The 21,793-nt window shown below is 36.2% G+C and overlaps 1 protein-coding gene across 5 annotated transcripts in view; it reads right to left on the bottom strand.

Moving 5' to 3' along the window:
• LOC106572955 (transcription factor E3) overlaps positions 1 to 21,793 on the bottom strand; it is a 74,445-nt gene that overhangs the window by 51,104 nt on the left and 1,548 nt on the right. The window lies entirely within an intron of this gene.

Below are 21,793 nucleotides of genomic sequence, written 5' to 3'. Positions count from 1 at the left end.
GTTCCCATCAACAAGGACCAGGATGTACCCATCAACAAGGCCCAGGATGTTCCCATCAACAAGGCCCAGGATGTTCCCATCAACAAGGCCCAGGATGTTCCCATCAACAAGGACCAGGATGTTCCCATCAACAAGGACTAGGCCCAGGACGTTCCCATCAACAAGGACTAGGCCCAGGATGTTCCCATCAACAAGGACCAGGACGTTCCCATCAACAAGGACCAGGACCAGGATGTTCCCATCAACAAGGACTAGGATGTTCCCATCAACAAGGACCAGGATGTTCCCATCAACAAGGACCAGGATGTTCCCATCAACAAGGACCAGGATGTTCCCATCAACAAGGACTAGGATGTTCCCATCAACAAGGACCAGGACCAGGATGTTCCCATCAACAAGGACTAGGATGTTCCCATCAACAAGGACCAGGATGTTCCCATCAACAAGGACCAGAATGTTCCCATCAACAAGGACCAGGATGTTCCCATCAACAAGGACTAGGCCCAGAATGTTCCCATCAACAAGGACCAGGATGTTCCCATCAACAAGGACCAGAATGTTCCCATCAACAAGGACCAGGATGTTCCCATCAACAAGGACTAGGCCCAGGATTTTCCCATCAACAAGGACCAGGCCCAGAATGTTCCCATCAACAAGGACTAGGCCCAGGACGTTCCCATCAACAAGGACTAGGATGTTCCCATCAACAAGGACTAGGCCCAGGATTTTCCCATCAACAAGGACCAGGCCCAGAATGTTCCCATCAACAAGGACTAGGCCCAGGACGTTCCCATCAACAAGGACTAGGATGTTCCCATCAACAACGACCAGGCCCAGGACGTTCCCATCAACAAGGACTAGGCCCAGGACGTTCCTATCAACAAGGACTAGGCCCAGAATGTTCCTATCAACAAGGACTAGGACGTTCCCATCAACAAGGACTAGGCCCAGAATGTTCCTATCAACAAGGACTAGGATGTTCCCATCAACAAGGACCAGGATGTTCCCATCAACAAGGACCAGGACTAGGATGTTCCCATCAACAAGGACTAGGATGTTCCCATCAACAAGGACCAGGACTAGGATGTTCCCATCAACAAGGACCAGGACGTTCCCATCAACAAGGACCAGGATGTTCCCATCAACAAGGACCAGGATGTTCCCATCAACAAGGACTAGGCCCAGGACGTTCCCATCAACAAGGACTAGGCCCAGGCTTGAACCTGTTCTAAACTGCTGGTGGGGGATCCATGTGCCTCACAGAGGGATGATGGTCATTAGCTAACACAACGTGCCATTGGAACACAATTGTCTACGTGACCCCAAACTTTTGAATGGTAGTGTATATATTTTTTAGGAACTCAGCTAGGGCTGGGCGATATGGCCTAAATATTATATCGCGGTATAATTTTTTTTTTTTTATGGACTGTATGACGGTATTTTTTTCTTTTTTAATTATTAAGTTATACATTTGCTTTATGAGTAGTGAGTGATCCTATGGTGGTAACGCACATATTCTAAGTGAATTCAATGTGTCTTTCTCCATTCTGTTTTCAGCATTTTTATCATTTCTGCATTTCCTGCACTCAATTGCAGTGGTGGAATAAGTACCCAATTGTCATACTTGAGTAAAAGTAGAGATACCTTAATAGAAAATTACTCGAGTGAAAGTCACCCAGTAAAATACTACTTGAGTAAAAGTCTAAAAGTATTTGGTTTTAAATATACTTAAGTATCAAAAGTAAATGTTATTGATAAAATGTACTTAAGTATCAAAAGCAAAAGTATAAATCATTTCAAATTCCTTATATTAAGCAAACCAGATGCCAGGATTTTCAGTTTTTTTCCCTACTTACAGATAGCCAGGGGTACACTCCAACACTTAGACATAATTTACAAACAAAGCATTTGTGTTTAGTGAGTCCTCCAGATCAGAGGCAGTAGTGATGACCAGGGATGTTCTCTGTTTAGTGAGTCCTCCAGATCAGAGGCAGTAGGGACGACCAGGGATGTTCTCTGTTTAGTGAGTCCTCCAGATCAGAGGCAGTAGGGATGACCAGGGATGTTCTCTGTTTAGTGAGTCCTCCAGATCAGAGGCAGTAGGGATGACCAGGGATGTTCTCTGTTTAGTGAGTCCTCCAGATCAGAGGCAGTAGGGATGACCAGATATGTTCTCTGTTTAGTGAGTCCTCCAGATCAGAGGCAGTAGTGATGACCAGGGATGTTCTCTGTTTAGTGAGTCCTCCAGATCAGAGGCAGTAGTGATGACCAGGGATGTTCTCTGTTTAGTGAGTCCTCCAGATCAGAGGCAGTAGGGATGACCAGGGATGTTCTCTGTTTAGTGACTCCTTCAGATCAGCGGCAGTAGTGATGACCAGATATGTTCTCTGTTTAGTGAGTCCTCCAGATCAGAGGCAGTAGTGATGACCAGGGATGTTCTCTGTTTAGTGAGTCCTCCAGATCAGAGGCAGTAGGGACGACCAGGGATGTTCTCTGTTTAGTGAGTCCTCCAGATCAGAGGCAGTAGGGATGACCAGGGATGTTCTCTGTTTAGTGAGTCCTCCAGATCAGAGGCAGTAGGGATGACCAGGGATGTTCTCTGTTTAGTGAGTCCTCCAGATCAGAGGCAGTAGAGATGACCAGGGATGTTCTCTGTTTAGTGAGTCCACCAGATCAGAGGCAGTAGGGATGACCAGGGATGTTCTCTGTTTAGTGAGTCCTCCAGATCAGAGGCAGTAGGGATGACCAGGGATGTTCTCTGTTTAGTGAGTCCTCCAGATCAGAGGCAGTAGGGATGACCAGGGATGTTCTCTGTTTAGTGAGTCCTCCAGATCAGAGGCAGTAGAGATGACCCAGGGATGTTCTCTGTTTAGTGAGTCCTCCAGATCAGAGGCAGTAGGGATGACCAGGGATGTTCTCTGTTTAGTGAGTCCTCCAGATCAGAGGCAGTAGAGATGACCCAGGGATGTTCTCTGTTTAGTGAGTCCTCCAGATCAGAGACAGTAGGGATGACCAGGGATGTTCTCTGTTTAGTGAGTCCACCAGATCAGAGGCAGTAGAGATGACCAGGGATGTTCTCTGTTTAGTGAGTCCTCCAGATCAGAGGCAGTAGAGATGACCAGGGATGTTCTCTGTTTAGTGAGTCCACCAGATCAGAGGCAGTAGAGATGACCAGGGATGTTCTCTGTTTAGTGAGTCCTCCAGATCAGAGGCAGTAGGGATGACCAGGGATGTTCTCTTGATAATTGTGTGAATTGGACCATTTTCCTGTCCTGCTAAGCATTCAACATGTAACCAGTACTTTTAGGTGTCAGGGAAAATGCATGGAGTAAAAAGTACAGTATTTTCTTTAGGAATGTAGTGAAGTAAAAGTAAAAGTAGTCAAAAATAAAAATAGGAAAGTAAAGTACAGATACAAAAAAAAAAAACACTTCAGTATTACTTGAAAGTATTTTTACTTAAGTACTTTACACCACTGCTCAATTGAGAGAATTTCCACACTATATGGGCAAATGGTCTGTGTTGCAATTGCGATTTGACTTGCCAATTAGCACAAAACTGTTGGAATCATGGAAATACAATGACTATTCTAATTCTATAGTTAGAATATAATAGTGGGCACTTTGAATACAGTGTTTGAGATGACAACGAATTAAAATGCCAGGGAGGAGTTATGGTGATGGTAGGAACTAAAGTGTTGATAAGTGTTTCCTAGGGGACCCTATAAGCTTTGGCTACATTGCATGTTTTCTCTTAGCTACTTCATGTAGCTAACATATTCTTGCTTTGCATATTCCTCTTTGATTTACAAGATACTGTTGCACAAATAACATGCTGATTTAGGTCTACACCATCACTGGTATTATCAGCCTGTATTAGCTAGCTACGTTTGCTCTTAGTACATTTATTAGCTAGCTATTAGCATTAGCGGCTAACAATTAGCATCTCACAAGATTTAGGGCAACTTGCTAAGAAAAGGCAAACTAGCTGTTTGCTAATGTATGAAACACAAACTAATAGTGTCATTATAGAAAGCTAGTGGATTTATATTAATAAGAAGCAAAGTGAAAACAGCATCGTTGTCATCAACATTGTTGCTTGTGCTGCATTGACCATGCAGACTGAACGCAAGTGTCTGTGGTTGAGGAACATTACATCCTTGAGTGACAGGGGGCCTGGTTAGGTCTGTGTGGAAAGTGGCACCGAGAGAAAGCGCTATAGAAGGTAAAGTAAAAACCCAAATCGGTCCCTGCATCAATACCGGTATATCATAAAATATGGTATACCACCCATCCCTAAACTCAGCTCAGATTTCAATTTACTTCTGTTGAGAGTTCTAATAGAATGGCTGCACAAGGTGCAATTCATTTGGTATTGAACGGCCATTTTTCCTCTTGTTATGTCATCAGCTGACAGACCTTAGAGAGCTATTTATAACCAGTCAGGAATGTCCAATTGATTAACAACTGGCCATATTAGCTAGATGGGTAAATTAGGCTTACCAGCTTTCTACATTTTAGTTACCATGGCCAGATTACATGCCCAGGGGCCTCGACCCCACAGGGGGCCCTCATTGATTTTGTTGAGTCAATCAGGTATCATATGAACACACAGGAAATTAGCTTTAAATATGCGAAACGCCAACAAGAGGTGTGTTAACAGCTTGGGTTCGCCACGTGGGGATTTGTTACTACGCATAAAAATGACAATGTCCAACAAGACCTTTGTGTGACCGGACAACCTAAAATAGTAACAGATTACCCCTGTATAATAGGTTAGAGTAGATTACCCCTGTATAATAGGTTAGAGTAGATTACCCCTGTATAATAGATGATAGTAGATTACCCCTGTATAATAGATTAGAGTAGATTAGCCCTGTATAATAGGTTAGAGTAGATTACCCCTGTATAATAGATGAGAGTAGATTACCCCTGTATAATAGATGATAGTAGATTACCCCTGTATAATAGATGATAGTAGATTACCCCTGTATAATAGATGATAGTAGATTACCCCTGTATAATAGATGATAGTAGATTACCCCTGTATAATAGATTAGAGTAGATTACCCCTGTATAATAGATGAGAGTAGATTACCCCTGTATAATAGATTAGAGTAGATTACCCCTGTATAATAGATGATAGTAGATTACCCCTGTATAATAGATGATAGTAGATTACCCCTGTATAATAGATTAGAGTAGATTACCCCTGTATAATAGATGATAGTAGATTACACCTGTATAATAGGTTAGAGTAGATTACCCCTGTATAATAGATGATAGTAGATTACCCCTGTATAATAGATTAGGGTAGATTACCTCTGTATAATAGATTAGAGAAGATTACCCCTGTATAATAGATGATAGCAGATTACCCCTGTATAATAGATGAGAGTAGATTACCCCTGTATAATAGATTAGGGTAGATTACCCCTGTATAATAGATTAGAGAAGATTACCCCTGTATAATAGATGATAGCAGATTACCCCTGTATAATAGATGAGAGTAGATTAGCCCTGTATAATAGATAAGAGTAGATTAGCCCTGTATAATAGATGAGTAGATTACCCCTGTATAATAGATGAGAGTAGATTACCCCTGTATAATAGATGATAGTAGATTACCCCTGTATAATAGATAATAGCAGATTACCCCTGTATAATAGATGAGAGTAGATTACCCCTGTATAATAGATGATAGTAGATTACCCCTGTATAATAGATGATAGTAGATTACCCCTGTATAATAGATTAGGGTAGATTACCCCTGTATAATAGGTTAGAGTAGATTAACCCTGTATAATAGATGATAGTAGATTACCCCTGTATAATAGATGAGAGTAGATTAGCCCTGTATAATAGATTAGAGTAGATAACCCCTGTATAATAGATTAGAGTAGATTAGCCCTGTATAATAGATTAGAGTAGATTACCCCTGTATAATAGATGAGAGTAGATTACCCCTGTATAATAGATGATAGTAGATTACCCCTGTATAATAGATGATTGTAGATTACCCCTGTATAATAGATGATAGTAGATTACCCCTGTATAATGGGTTAGAGTAGATTACCCCTGTATAATAGATGATAGTAGATTACCCCAGTATAATAGATGATAGTAGATTACCCCTGTATAATAGATGATAGTAGATTACCCCTGTATAATAGATGATAGTAGATTACCCCTGTATAATAGATGAGAGTAGATTACCCCTGTATAATAGATGATAGTAGATTACCCCTGTATACTAGGTTAGAGTAGATTCCCCTGTATAATAGATTAGAGTAGATTACCCCCGTATAATAGATGATAGTAGATTACCCCTGTATAATAGATGATAGTAGATTACCCCTGTATAATAGATGATAGTAGATTACCCCTGTATAATAGATGATAGTAGATAACCCCTGTATAATAGATGATAGTAGATTACCCCTGTATAATAGGTTAGAGTAGATTACCCCTGTATAATAGATGATAGTAGATTACCCCTGTATAATAGATGATAGTAGATTACCCCTGTATAATAGATGACAGTAGATTACCCCTGTATAATAGATGAGAGTAGATTACCCCTGTATAATAGGTTAGAGTAGATTACCCCTGTATAATAGATGATAGTAGATTACCCCTGTATAATAGGTTAGAGTAGATTAGCCCCGTATAATAGATGAGAGTAGATTACCCCTGTATAATAGATGAGAGTAGATTACCCCTGTATAATAGATGATAGTAGATTACCCCTGTATAATAGATGATAGTAGATTACCCCTGTATAATAGATTAGAGTAGATTAGCCCTGTATAATAGATTAGAGTAGATTACCCCTGTATAATAGATGATAGTAGATTACCCCTGTATAATAGGTTAGAGTAGATTACCCCTGTATAATAGATGATAGTAGATTACCCCTGTATAATAGATGATAGTAGATTACCCCTGTATAATAGATTAGGATAGATTACCCCTGTATAATAGATTAGAGAGGATTACCCCTGTATAATAGATGATAGCAGATTACCCCTGTATAATAGGTTAGAGTAGATTACCCCTGTATAATATATGATAGTAGATTACCCCTGTATAATAGATGATAGTAGATTACCCCTGTATAATAGATTAGGGTAGATTACCCCTGTATAATAGATTAGAGAGGATTACCCCTGTATAATAGATGATAGCAGATTACCCCTGTATAATAGATGAGAGTAGATTACCCCTGTATAATAGATGATAGTAGATTACCCCTGTATAATAGATGATAGTAGATTACCGCTGTATAATAGATGATAGTAGATTACCCCTGTATAATAGGTTAGAGTAGATTACCCCTGTATAATAGATTAGAGTAGATTAGCCCTGTATAATAGATTAGAGTAGATTACCCCTGTAGAATAGATGATAGTAGATTACCCCTGTATAATAGATTAGAGTAGATTAGCCCTGTATAATAGATTATAGCAGATTACCCCTGTATAATAGATGATAGTAGATTACCCCCGTATAATAGATGATAGTAGAATACCCCTGTATAATAGATGATAGTAGATTACCCCTGTATAACAGATGATAGTAGATAACCCCTGTATAATAGATTAGAGTAGATTACCCCTGTAAAATAGATGATAGTAGATTACCACTGTATAATAGGTTAGAGTAGATTACCCCTGTATAATAGATGATAGTAGATTACCCCTGTATAATAGATGATAGTAGATTACCCCTGTATAATAGATTAGAGAAGATTACCCCTGTATAATAGATGATAGCAGATTACCCCTGTATACTAGGTTAGAGTAGATTACCCCTGTATAATAGATGAGAGTAGATTACCCCCGTATAATAGATGAGAGTAGATAACCCCTGTATAATAGATGAGAGTAGATTACCCCTGTATAATAGATTAGAGTAGATTACCCCTGTATAATAGATGATAGTAGATTACCCCTGTATAATAGATGATAGTAGATTACCCCTGTATAATAGATTAGGGTAGATTACCCCTGTATAATAGATTAGAGAGGATTACCACTGTATAATAGATGATAGCAGATTACCCCTGTATAATAGATGATAGTAGATTACCCCTGTATAATAGATGATAGTAGATTACCCCTGTATAATAGATGATAGTAGATTACCCCTGTATAATAGATGATAGTAGATTACCCCTGTATAATAGATGATAGCAGATTACCCCTGTATACTAGGTTAGAGTAGATTACCCCTGTATAATAGATGATAGTAGATCACCCCTGTATAATAGGTTAGAGTAGATTACCCCTGTATAATAGATGATAGTAGATTACCCCTGTATAATAGATGATAGTAGATTACCCCTGTATAATAGATTAGGGTAGATTACCCCTGTATAATAGATTAGAGAGGATTACCCCTGTATAATAGATGATAGCAGATTACCCCTGTATAATAGGTTAGAGTAGATTACCCCTGTATAATAGATGATAGTAGATTACCCCTGTATAATAGATTAGGGTAGATTACCCCTGTATAATAGATTAGAGAGGATTACCCCTGTATAATAGATGATAGCAGATTACCCCTGTATAATAGATGAGAGTAGATTACCCCTGTATAATAGATGATAGTAGATTACCCCTGTACAATAGATGATAGTAGATTACCGCTGTATAATAGATGATAGTAGATTACCCCTGTATAATAGATGAGAGTAGATTACCCCCGTATAATAGATGAGAGTAGATAACCCCTGTATAATAGATTAGAGAGGATTACCCCTGTATAATAGATGATAGCAGATTACCCCTGTATAATAGATGATAGTAGATTACCCCTGTATAATAGATGATAGTAGATTACCCCTGTATAATAGATGATAGTAGATTACCCCTGTATAATAGATGATAGTAGATTACCCCTGTATAATAGATGATAGCAGATTACCCCTGTATACTAGGTTAGAGTAGATTACCCCTGTATAATAGATGATAGTAGATCACCCCTGTATAATAGGTTAGAGTAGATTACCCCTGTATAATAGATGATAGTAGATTACCCCTGTATAATAGATGATAGTAGATTACCCCTGTATAATAGATTAGGGTAGATTACCCCTGTATAATAGATTAGAGAGGATTACCACTGTATAATAGATGATAGCAGATTACCCCTGTATAATAGATGATAGTAGATTACCCCTGTATAATAGATGATAGTAGATTACCCCTGTATAATAGATGATAGTAGATTACCCCTGTATAATAGATGATAGTAGATTACCCCTGTATAATAGATGATAGCAGATTACCCCTGTATACTAGGTTAGAGTAGATTACCCCTGTATAATAGATGATAGTAGATCACCCCTGTATAATAGGTTAGAGTAGATTACCCCTGTATAATAGATGATAGTAGATTACCCCTGTATAATAGATGATAGTAGATTACCCCTGTATAATAGATTAGGGTAGATTACCCCTGTATAATAGATTAGAGAGGATTACCCCTGTATAATAGATGATAGCAGATTACCCCTGTATAATAGGTTAGAGGAGATTACCCCTGTATAATAGATGATAGTAGATTACCCCTGTATAATAGATTAGGGTAGATTACCCCTGTATAATAGATTAGAGAGGATTACCCCTGTATAATAGATGATAGCAGATTACCCCTGTATAATAGATGAGAGTAGATTACCCCTGTATAATAGATGATAGTAGATTACCCCTGTACAATAGATGATAGTAGATTACCGCTGTATAATAGATGATAGTAGATTACCCCTGTACAATAGATGATAGTAGATTACCGCTGTATAATAGATGAGAGTAGATAACCCCTGTATAATAGATTAGAGAGGATTACCCCTGTATAATAGATGATAGCAGATTACCCCTGTATAATAGATGATAGTAGATTACCCCTGTATAATAGATGATAGTAGATTACCCCTGTATAATAGATGATAGTAGATTACCCCTGTATAATAGATGATAGTAGATTACCCCTGTATAATAGATGATAGCAGATTACCCCTGTATACTAGGTTAGAGTAGATTACCCCTGTATAATAGATGATAGTAGATCACCCCTGTATAATAGGTTAGAGTAGATTACCCCTGTATAATAGATGATAGTAGATTACCCCTGTATAATAGATGATAGTAGATTACCCCTGTATAATAGATTAGAGTAGATTAGCCCTGTATAATAGATTATAGTAGATTACCCCTGTATAATAGATGATAGTAGATTACCCCCGTATAATAGATGATAGTAGATTACCCCTGTATAATAGATGATAGTAGATTACCCCTGTATAACAGATGATAGTAGATAACCCCTGTATAATAGATTAGAGTAGATTACCCCTGTAAAATAGATGATAGTAGATTACCACTGTATAATAGGTTAGAGTAGATTACCCCTGTATAATAGATGATAGTAGATTACCCCTGTATAATAGATGATAGTAGATTACCCCTGTATAATAGATTAGAGAAGATTACCCCTTTATAATAGATGATAGCAGATTACCCCTGTATAATAGATTAGAGTAGATTACCCCTGTATAATAGATGAGAGTAGATTAGCCCTGTATAATAGATTAGAGTAGATTAGCCCTGTATAATAGATGAGTAGATTACCCCTGTATAATAGATGAGAGTAGATTACCCCTGTATAATAGGTTAGAGTAGATTAGCCCCGTATAATAGATGAGAGTAGATTACCCCTGTATAATAGATGAGAGTAGATTACCCCTGTATAATAGATGAGAGTAGATTACCCCCGTATAATAGATGAGAGTAGATAACCCCTGTATAATAGATGAGAGTAGATTACCCCTGTATAATAGATTAGAGTAGATTACCCCTGTATAATAGATGATAGTAGATTACCCCTGTATAATAGATGATAGTAGATTACCCCTGTATAATAGATTAGGGTAGATTACCCCTGTATAATAGATTAGAGAGGATTACCACTGTATAATAGATGATAGCAGATTACCCCTGTATAATAGATGATAGTAGATTACCCCTGTATAATAGATGATAGTAGATTACCCCTGTATAATAGATGATAGCAGATTACCCCTGTATACTAGGTTAGAGTAGATTACCCCTGTATAATAGATGATAGTAGATCACCCCTGTATAATAGGTTAGAGTAGATTACCCCTGTATAATAGATGATAGTAGATTACCCCTGTATAATAGATGATAGTGGATTACCCCTGTATAATAGATTAGGGTAGATTACCCCTGTATAATAGATTAGAGAGGATTACCCCTGTATAATAGATGATAGCAGATTACCCCTGTATAATAGGTTAGAGTAGATTACCCCTGTATAATAGATGATAGTAGATTACCCCTGTATAATAGATTAGGGTAGATTACCCCTGTATAATAGATTAGAGAGGATTACCCCTGTATAATAGATGATAGCAGATTACCCCTGTATAATAGATGAGAGTAGATTACCCCTGTATAATAGATGATAGTAGATTACCCCTGTATAATAGATGATAGTAGATTACCGCTGTATAATAGATGATAGCAGATTACCCCTGTATACTAGGTTAGAGTAGATTACCCCTGTATAATAGATGATAGTAGATCACCCCTGTATAATAGATGAGAGTAGATTACCCCCGTATAATAGATGAGTAGATAACCCCTGTATAATAGATTAGAGAGGATTACCCCTGTATAATAGATGATAGCAGATTACCCCTGTATAATAGATGATAGTAGATTACCCCTGTATAATAGATGATAGTAGATTACCCCTGTATAATAGATGATAGTAGATTACCCCTGTATAATAGATGATAGTAGATTACCCCTGTATAATAGATGATAGCAGATTACCCCTGTATACTAGGTTAGAGTAGATTACCCCTGTATAATAGATGAGAGTAGATAACCCCTGTATAATAGATTAGAGAGGATTACCCCTGTATAATAGATGATAGCAGATTACCCCTGTATAATAGATGATAGTAGATTACCCCTGTATAATAGATGATAGTAGATTACCCCTGTATAATAGATGATAGTAGATTACCCCTGTATAATAGATGATAGTAGATTACCCCTGTATAATAGATGATAGCAGATTACCCCTGTATACTAGGTTAGAGTAGATTACCCCTGTATAATAGATGATAGTAGATCACCCCTGTATAATAGGTTAGAGTAGATTACCCCTGTATAATAGATGATAGTAGATTACCCCTGTATAATAGATGATAGTAGATTACCCCTGTATAATAGATTAGAGTAGATTAGCCCTGTATAATAGATTATAGTAGATTACCCCTGTATAATAGATGATAGTAGATTACCCCCGTATAATAGATGATAGTAGATTACCCCTGTATAATAGATGATAGTAGATTACCCCTGTATAACAGATGATAGTAGATAACCCCTGTATAATAGATTAGAGTAGATTACCCCTGTAAAATAGATGATAGTAGATTACCACTGTATAATAGGTTAGAGTAGATTACCCCTGTATAATAGATGATAGTAGATTACCCCTGTATAATAGAAGATAGTAGATTACCCCTGTATAATAGATTAGAGAAGATTACCCCTGTATAATAGATGATAGTAGATTACCCCTGTATAATAGATGATAGTAGATTACCCCTGTATAATAGATGATAGTAGATTACCCCCGTATAATAGATGATAGCAGATTACCCCTGTATACTAGGTTAGAGTAGATTACCCCTGTATAATAGATGAGAGTAGATAACCCCTGTATAATAGATTAGAGAGGATTACCCCTGTATAATAGATGATAGCAGATTACCCCTGTATAATAGATGATAGTAGATTACCCCTGTATAATAGATGATAGTAGATTACCCCTGTATAATAGATGATAGTAGATTACCCCTGTATAATAGATGATAGTAGATTACCCCTGTATAATAGATGATAGCAGATTACCCCTGTATACTAGGTTAGAGTAGATTACCCCTGTATAATAGATGATAGTAGATCACCCCTGTATAATAGGTTAGAGTAGATTACCCCTGTATAATAGATGATAGTAGATTACCCCTGTATAATAGATGATAGTAGATTACCCCTGTATAATAGATTAGAGTAGATTAGCCCTGTATAATAGATTATAGTAGATTACCCCTGTATAATAGATGATAGTAGATTACCCCCGTATAATAGATGATAGTAGATTACCCCTGTATAATAGATGATAGTAGATTACCCCTGTATAATAGATTAGGGTAGATTACCCCTGTATAATAGATTAGAGAGGATTACCCCTGTATAATAGATGATAGCAGATTACCCCTGTATAATAGGTTAGAGTAGATTACCCCTGTATAATAGATGATAGTAGATTACCCCTGTATAATAGATTAGGGTAGATTACCCCTGTATAATAGATTAGAGAGGATTACCCCTGTATAATAGATGATAGCAGATTACCCCTGTATAATAGATGAGAGTAGATTACCCCTGTATAATAGATGATAGTAGATTACCCCTGTATAATAGATGATAGTAGATTACCGCTGTATAATAGATGATAGTAGATTACCCCTGTATAATAGATGAGAGTAGATTACCCCGTATAATAGATGAGAGTAGATAACCCCTGTATAATAGATTAGAGAGGATTACCCCTGTATAATAGATGATAGCAGATTACCCCTGTATAATAGATGATAGTAGATTACCCCTGTATAATAGATGATAGTAGATTACCCCTGTATAATAGATGATAGTAGATTACCCCTGTATAATAGATGATAGTAGATTACCCCTGTATAATAGATGATAGCAGATTACCCCTGTATACTAGGTTAGAGTAGATTACCCCTGTATAATAGATGATAGTAGATCACCCCTGTATAATAGGTTAGAGTAGATTACCCCTGTATAATAGATGATAGTAGATTACCCCTGTATAATAGATGATAGTAGATTACCCCTGTATAATAGATTAGAGTAGATTAGCCCTGTATAATAGATTATAGTAGATTACCCCTGTATAATAGATGATAGTAGATTACCCCCGTATAATAGATGATAGTAGATTACCCCTGTATAATAGATGATAGTATATTACCCCTGTATAACAGATGATAGTAGATAACCCCTGTATAATAGATTAGAGTAGATTACCCCTGTAAAATAGATGATAGTAGATTACCACTGTATAATAGGTTAGAGTAGATTACCCCTGTATAATAGATGATAGTAGATTACCCCTGTATAATAGATTAGAGAAGATTACCCCTGTATAATAGATGATAGCAGATTACCCCTGTATAATAGATGAGAGTAGATTAGCCCTGTATAATAGATTAGAGTAGATTAGCCCTGTATAATAGATGAGTAGATTACCCCTGTATAATAGATGAGAGTAGATTACCCCTGTATAATAGATTAGAGTAGATTAGCCCCGTATAATAGATGAGAGTAGATTACCCCTGTATAATAGATGAGAGTAGATTACCCCCGTATAATAGATGAGAGTAGATAACCCCTGTATAATAGATGAGAGTAGATTACCCCTGTATAATAGATTAGAGTAGATTACCCCTGTATAATAGATGATAGTAGATTACCCCTGTATAATAGATGATAGTAGATTACCCCTGTATAATAGATTAGGGTAGATTACCCCTGTATAATAGATTAGAGAGGATTACCACTGTATAATAGATGATAGCAGATTACCCCTGTATAATAGATGATAGTAGATTACCCCTGTATAATAGATGATAGTAGATTACCCCTGTATAATAGATGATAGTAGATTACCCCTGTATAATAGATGATAGTAGATTACCCCTGTATAATAGATGATAGCAGATTACCCCTGTATAATAGATTAGAGAAGATTACCCCTTTATAATAGATGATAGCAGATTACCCCTGTATAATAGATTAGAGTAGATTACCCCTGTATAATAGATGAGAGTAGATTAGCCCTGTATAATAGATTAGAGTAGATTAGCCCTGTATAATAGATGAGTAGATTACCCCTGTATAATAGATGAGAGTAGATTACCCCTGTATAATAGATTAGAGTAGATTAGCCCCGTATAATAGATGAGAGTAGATTACCCCTGTATAATAGATGAGAGTAGATTACCCCCGTATAATAGATGAGAGTAGATAACCCCTGTATAATAGATGAGAGTAGATTACCCCTGTATAATAGATTAGAGTAGATTACCCCTGTATAATAGATGATAGTAGATTACCCCTGTATAATAGATGATAGTAGATTACCCCTGTATAATAGATTAGGGTAGATTACCCCTGTATAATAGATTAGAGAGGATTACCACTGTATAATAGATGATAGCAGATTACCCCTGTATAATAGATGATAGTAGATTACCCCTGTATAATAGATGATAGTAGATTACCCCTGTATAATAGATGATAGCAGATTACCCCTGTATACTAGGTTAGAGTAGATTACCCCTGTATAATAGATGATAGTAGATCACCCCTGTATAATAGGTTAGAGTAGATTACCCCTGTATAATAGATGATAGTAGATTACCCCTGTATAATAGATTAGAGTAGATTAGCCCTGTATAATAGATTAGAGTAGATTACCCCTGTATAATAGATGATAGTAGATTACCCCTGTATAATAGGTTAGAGTAGATTACCCCTGTATAATAGATGATAGTAGATTACCCCTGTATAATAGATGATAGTGGATTACCCCTGTATAATAGATTAGGGTAGATTACCCCTGTATAATAGATTAGAGAGGATTACCCCTGTATAATAGATGATAGCAGATTACCCCTGTATAATAGGTTAGAGTAGATTACCCCTGTATAATAGATGATAGTAGATTACCCCTGTATAATAGATTAGGGTAGATTACCCCTGTATAATAGATTAGAGAGGATTACCCCTGTATAATAGATGATAGCAGATTACCCCTGTATAATAGATGAGAGTAGATTACCCCTGTATAATAGATGATAGTAGATTACCCCTGTATAATAGATGATAGTAGATTACCGCTGTATAATAGATGATAGTAGATTACCCCTGTATAATAGATGAGAGTAGATTACCCCCGTATAATAGATGAGAGTAGATAACCCCTGTATAATAGATTAGAGAGGATTACCACTGTATAATAGATGATAGCAGATTACCCCTGTATAATATATGATAGTAGATTACCCCTGTATAATAGATGATAGTAGATTACCCCTGTATAATAGATGATAGTAGATTACCCCTGTATAATAGATGATAGTAGATTACCCCTGTATAATAGATGATAGCAGATTACCCCTGTATACTAGGTTAGAGTAGATTACCCCTGTATAATAGATGAGAGTAGATAACCCCTGTATAATAGATTAGAGAGGATTACCCCTGTATAATAGATGATAGCAGATTACCCCTGTATAATAGATGATAGTAGATTACCCCTGTATAATAGATGATAGTAGATTACCCCTGTATAATAGATGATAGTAGATTACCCCTGTATAATAGATGATAGTAGATTACCCCTGTATAATAGATGATAGCAGATTACCCCTGTATACTAGGTTAGAGTAGATTACCCCTGTATAATAGATGATAGTAGATCACCCCTGTATAATAGGTTAGAGTAGATTACCCCTGTATAATAGATGATAGTAGATTACCCCTGTATAATAGATGATAGTAGATTACCCCTGTATAATAGATTAGAGTAGATTAGCCCTGTATAATAGATTATAGTAGATTACCCCTGTATAATAGATGATAGTAGATTACCCCCGTATAATAGATGATAGTAGATTACCCCTGTATAATAGATGATAGTAGATTACCCCTGTATAACAGATGATAGTAGATAACCCCTGTATAATAGATTAGAGTAGATTACCCCTGTATAATAGATGATAGTAGATTACCCCTGTATAATAGATTAGAGAAGATTACCCCTGTATAATAGATGATAGTAGATTACCCCTGTATAATAGATGATAGTAGATTACCCCTGTATAATAGATGATAGTAGATTACCCCCGTATAATAGATGATAGCAGATTACCCCTGTATACTAGGTTAGAGTAGATTACCCCTGTATAATAGATGAGAGTAGATAACCCCTGTATAATAGATTAGAGAGGATTACCCCTGTATAATAGATGATAGCAGATTACCCCTGTATAATAGATGATAGTAGATTACCCCTGTATAATAGATGATAGTAGATTACCCCTGTATAATAGATGATAGTAGATTACCCCTGTATAATAGATGATAGTAGATTACCCCTGTATAATAGATGATAGCAGATTACCCCTGTATACTAGGTTAGAGTAGATTACCCCTGTATAATAGATGATAGTAGATCACCCCTGTATAATAGGTTAGAGTAGATTACCCCTGTATAATAGATGATAGTAGATTACCCCTGTATAATAGATGATAGTAGATTACCCCTGTATAATAGATTAGAGTAGATTAGCCCTGTATAATAGATTATAGTAGATTACCCCTGTATAATAGATGATAGTAGATTACCCCCGTATAATAGATGATAGTAGATTACCCCTGTATAATAGATGATAGTAGATTACCCCTGTATAATAGATTAGGGTAGATTACCCCTGTATAATAGATTAGAGAGGATTACCCCTGTATAATAGATGATAGCAGATTACCCCTGTATAATAGGTTAGAGTAGATTACCCCTGTATAATAGATGATAGTAGATTACCCCTGTATAATAGATTAGGGTAGATTACCCCTGTATAATAGATTAGAGAGGATTACCCCTGTATAATAGATGATAGCAGATTACCCCTGTATAATAGATGAGAGTAGATTACCCCTGTATAATAGATGATAGTAGATTACCCCTGTATAATAGATGATAGTAGATTACCGCTGTATAATAGATGATAGTAGATTACCCCTGTATAATAGATGAGAGTAGATTACCCCCGTATAATAGATGAGAGTAGATAACCCCTGTATAATAGATTAGAGAGGATTACCCCTGTATAATAGATGATAGCAGATTACCCCTGTATAATAGATGATAGTAGATTACCCCTGTATAATAGATGATAGTAGATTACCCCTGTATAATAGATGATAGTAGATTACCCCTGTATAATAGATGATAGTAGATTACCCCTGTATAATAGATGATAGCAGATTACCCCTGTATACTAGGTTAGAGTAGATTACCCCTGTATAATAGATGATAGTAGATCACCCCTGTATAATAGGTTAGAGTAGATTACCCCTGTATAATAGATGATAGTAGATTACCCCTGTATAATAGATGATAGTAGATTACCCCTGTATAATAGATTAGAGTAGATTAGCCCTGTATAATAGATTATAGTAGATTACCCCTGTATAATAGATGATAGTAGATTACCCCGTATAATAGATGATAGTAGATTACCCCTGTATAATAGATGATAGTATATTACCCCTGTATAACAGATGATAGTAGATAACCCCTGTATAATAGATTAGAGTAGATTACCCCTGTAAAATAGATGATAGTAGATTACCACTGTATAATAGGTTAGAGTAGATTACCCCTGTATAATAGATGATAGTAGATTACCCCTGTATAATAGATTAGAGAAGATTACCCCTGTATAATAGATGATAGCAGATTACCCCTGTATAATAGATGAGAGTAGATTAGCCCTGTATAATAGATTAGAGTAGATTAGCCCTGTATAATAGATGAGTAGATTACCCCTGTATAATAGATGAGAGTAGATTACCCCTGTATAATAGATTAGAGTAGATTAGCCCCGTATAATAGATGAGAGTAGATTACCCCTGTATAATAGATGAGAGTAGATTACCCCCGTATAATAGATGAGAGTAGATAACCCCTGTATAATAGATGAGAGTAGATTACCCCTGTATAATAGATTAGAGTAGATTACCCCTGTATAATAGATGATAGTAGATTACCCCTGTATAATAGATGATAGTAGATTACCCCTGTATAATAGATTAGGGTAGATTACCCCTGTATAATAGATTAGAGAGGATTACCACTGTATAATAGATGATAGCAGATTACCCCTGTATAATAGATGATAGTAGATTACCCCTGTATAATAGATGATAGCAGATTACCCCTGTATACTAGGTTAGAGTAGATTACCCCTGTATAATAGATGATAGTAGATCACCCCTGTATAATAGGTTAGAGTAGATTACCCCTGTATAATAGATGATAGTAGATTACCCCTGTATAATAGATTAGAGTAGATTAGCCCTGTATAATAGATTAGAGTAGATTACCCCTGTATAATAGATGATAGTAGATTACCCCTGTATAATAGGTTAGAGTAGATTACCCCTGTATAATAGATGATAGTAGATTACCCCTGTATAATAGATGATAGTAGATTACCCCTGTATAATAGATTAGAGTAGATTAGCCCTGTATAATAGGTTAGAGTAGATTACCCCTGTATAATAGATGAGAGTAGATTACCCCTGTATAATAGATGATAGTAGATTACCCCTGTATAATAGATTAGAGAGGATTACCCCTGTATAATAGATGATAGCAGATTACCCCTGTATAATAGGTTAGAGTAGATTACCCCTGTATAATAGATGATAGTAGATTACCCCTGTATAATAGATTAGGGTAGATTACCCCTGTATAATAGATTAGAGAGGATTACCCCTGTATAATAGATGATAGCAGATTACCCCTGTATAATAGATGAGAGTAGATTACCCCTGTATAATAGATGATAGTAGATTACCCCTGTATAATAGATGATAGTAGATTACCGCTGTATAATAGATGATAGTAGATTACCCCTGTATAATAGATGAGAGTAGATTACCCCCGTATAATAGATGAGAGTAGATAACCCCTGTATAATAGATGATAGTAGATTACCCCTGTATAATAGATGATAGTAGATTACCCCTGTATAATAGGTTAGAGTAGATTACCCCTGTATAATAGGTTAGAGTAGATTACCCCGGTATAATAGATGAGAGTAGATTACCCCTGTATAATAGATGATAGTAGATTACCCCTGTATAATAGATGATAGTAGATTACCCCTGTATAATAGATGATAGTAGATTACCCCTGTATAATAGATTAGAGTAGATTACCCCTGTATAATAGATGATAGAAGATTACCCCTGTATAATAGATGATAGTAGATTACCCCTGTATAATAGATGATAGTAGATTACCCCTGTATAATAGATGATAGTAGATTACCCCTGTATAATAGATGATAGTAGATTACCCCTGTATAATGGGTTAGAGTAGATAACCCCTGTATAATAGATGAGAGTAGATTAGCCCTGTATAATGGGTTAGAGTAGATTACCCCTGTATAATAGATGATAGTAGATTACCCCCGTATAATAGATTAGATTAGATTACCCCTGTAAAATAGATGATAGTAGATAACCCCTGTATAATAGGTTAGAGTAGATTACCCCTGTATAATAGGTTAGAGTAGATTACCCCGGTATAATAGATGAGAGTAGATTACCCCTGTATAATAGATGATAGTAGATTACCCCTGTATAATAGATGATAGTAGATTACCCCTGTATAATAGATGATAGTAGATTACCCCTGTATAATAGATGATAGCAGATTACCCCTGTATACTAGGTTAGAGTAGATTACCCCTGTATAATAGATGATAGTAGATCACCCCTGTATAATAGGTTAGAGTAGATTACCCCTGTATAATAGGTTAGAGTAGATTACCCCGGTATAATAGATGAGAGTAGATTACCCCTGTATAATAGATGATAGTAGATTACCCCTGTATAATAGATGATAGTAGATTACCCCTGTATAATAGATGATAGTAGATTACCCCTGTATAATAGATTAGAGTAGATTACCCCTGTATAATAGATGATAGAAGATTACCCCTGTATAATAGATGATAGTAGATTACCCCTGTATAATAGATGATAGTAGATTACCCCTGTATAATAGATGATAGTAGATTACCCCTGTATAATAGATTTGAGTAGATTACCCCTGTATAATAGATTTGAGTAGATTACCCCTGTATAATAGATGATAGTAGATTACCCCTGTATAATAGATGATAGTAGATTACCCCTGTATAATATATGATAGTAGATTACCCCTGTATAATAGATGATAGTAGATCACCCCTGTATAATAGATTACAGTAGATTACCCCTGTATAATAGATGATAGTAGATTACCCCTGTATAATAGATGATAGTAGATTACCCCTGTATAATAGATTACAGTAGATTACCCCTGTATAATAGATGATAGCAGAATGGCCTTTCACTGACCAGCTGATAGCTCTATCTGAGTGAATCTCATGAAACCAGTTTTAAAATGTCTGTAGCAAATTAAGTTACAAAACCATGATTCATCTGCAAAAATCAACTATGATTCTGCGGACTAAGATGTCTAGTTTTTCCGGATTGTGTCTTACTTGAAAGACATTGTACATTTTCGCCTGAATTTTGTACATTTTCACCCCAAATTCTCATTACCGAAATGTGTCTGGATTAAATGTTGCTGTAATTTGTCCATAAATCATAAACAAATTGTATACTAGTAGTTGAAGTTTACACTAAACTATAATATTCATTACATACAAATGGTTAGATGTCTCATTATGTAACACCGTTTGCAAGTTCCTTGTAAAAACTCAGTTTTTAAATAAAAACAATCCGTTTTTAAATAACGTTTTATTCTCCCATGAGGAGTCTAGAGGAGTCGTTCTTAGATGAGCACAAGTTAAG

This window comes from Salmo salar, chromosome ssa15, assembly GCF_905237065.1.
Source record: "Salmo salar chromosome ssa15, Ssal_v3.1, whole genome shotgun sequence".
Lineage (NCBI taxonomy): Eukaryota > Metazoa > Chordata > Actinopteri > Salmoniformes > Salmonidae > Salmo > Salmo salar.
Note: the sequence above shows the minus strand (reverse complement) of the source record. Positions and strands in the feature narration are given on the sequence as shown.